Source organism: Mandrillus leucophaeus, unplaced genomic scaffold (genome assembly GCF_000951045.1).
Source record: "Mandrillus leucophaeus isolate KB7577 unplaced genomic scaffold, Mleu.le_1.0 Scaffold480, whole genome shotgun sequence".
Lineage (NCBI taxonomy): Eukaryota > Metazoa > Chordata > Mammalia > Primates > Cercopithecidae > Mandrillus > Mandrillus leucophaeus.
In genome coordinates this window covers 1,332,504-1,334,116 of record NW_012105143.1, presented here as the reverse complement: position 1 = coordinate 1,334,116, position 1,613 = coordinate 1,332,504, and the positions used below count along the sequence as shown (strand labels likewise).

The following is a 1,613-nucleotide window of genomic DNA, read 5'->3' as shown; positions in this document are numbered from 1 at the left end:
TTTTTTTTTTTTTTTCATTCACTCTACCATGCTCCTTGCTTATCCATGAAATCAAACCTTAAAGTAGAGTTTCTCCAAGGCTGGAGATAGCTTAAGGGCCAAATAAGTCTGGGGTGGTAGTTCTCCAGCTGTGGCTTGTATCAGGATCTCCAGCAGGACCTGTTAAAACAAGCTCCTCCCCCAGAAGTTTGGACTCAGCAGGTCTGAGGTGGGCCCAGGATTCTGTATTTCTTTTCTTTTCTTTTCTTTTCTTTTCTTTTCTTTTGTGAGATGAAATCTCGCTCTGTCACCCAGACTGGAGTGCAGTGGCGCAATCTTGGCTTACTGCAACTTCCACCTGCCAGGTTCAAGCAATTCTCCTCCCTCAGCCTCCCAAGCAGCTGGGACTACAGGTGCGTGCCACCATGCCTGGCTGATTTTTTGGTATTTTTTAGTAGAGATGGGGTTTCACCATGCTGGCCCTGCTGGTCTTGAACTCCTGACCTTGTGATCCACCTTCCTCGGCCTCCCAAAGTGCTGGGATTACAGGCGTGAGCCACTGCACCCAATCAGGGATTCTGTATTTCTATCAAGTTTCCAGCTAGTGCTGATGTTGCTGGTTTGGGGATCTCTCTTTGAGAATCACAGGCCTAGGGTGTTAGAGAATCCTGGAAGTGTTTGGCCAGCTAGTTCAGGGAAGCAGAAGAAACAATAAGGGTGGTGTCTGTTTTGCTTTGCTGTAAAGGAATGCCTGAGGCTGAGTAATTTATAAGGAAATTTATAAGCAATTTATAAGGAAATGAGTTTTATTTGGCTTGCAGTTCTGCAGACTGTACCAGAAGCATGGCACCAGCACCTCTTTCTGGTGAGGGCTTCAGGAAGCTTCCACTCATGGTGGAATGTCAGGGAAATCAACGTATAATGCGGCAAGAGAAGAAGCAAGAGAGGGGGAGGGGTGTCAGTTTATGTTAAACAGCCGGCTCTTTCTTGAACTGTATTAATAGATCGAGAACTCACTCATTACTGTGGGAAGGACACCAAGCCATTCATGAGAGATCTGCCCCAAACCCAAAAACCTCCCATCGGATCTCACTTCCAATATTGGGGGTCACATTTCAACATGAGATTTGGAGGGGACAAATATCCCAACTGTATCAGGAGGCAAGAGAATTGAGTTTTGGAGGGGTCCGGGAGTGGAAGGGTCCAGCGTGGGGAAGCTCAGATTTAAGCAACGGTGGGAGAAAGCTGGGAGGGGGTGGTCACATGGAGACATTTTGGAGTTTTAGCTCTTGAAGGTGTGTAATTCCTGTCACCAATGAGACCTGAGAGGTGGTCATATTTGTAGACTAGTGGAATCCAAAAGAATTTTAAAGCTGGATGGCCTAGGACGCAGTTAGATCACAAAATATGTCACTTGATTTATTTGGCGTGTCAGGGGTATAAAAGAATGATAATATAGAATGAAGACACAGTGAATCCCAGGGTGTCAAAAACAGTAAGTTAGATTGGAGATCAACCGACTGGTTGATCCTTAGTAGTTACATAAGGAGACCAAAGTCCAGGTCATCTGAATGACTTCACTTAGGTCACCCACCATGTGGACTGAAAACCAGGATCCCCTCCTGAGCCTCTTC

The 1,613-nt window shown here is 46.0% G+C and overlaps 1 protein-coding gene across 2 annotated transcripts in view; it reads left to right on the top strand.

Moving 5' to 3' along the window:
• The window catches only part of CDRT1 (CMT1A duplicated region transcript 1), a 52,059-nt gene that overhangs the window by 1,643 nt on the left and 48,803 nt on the right, over positions 1-1,613 (top strand). The gene's annotated exons all lie outside the window — the stretch shown is intronic.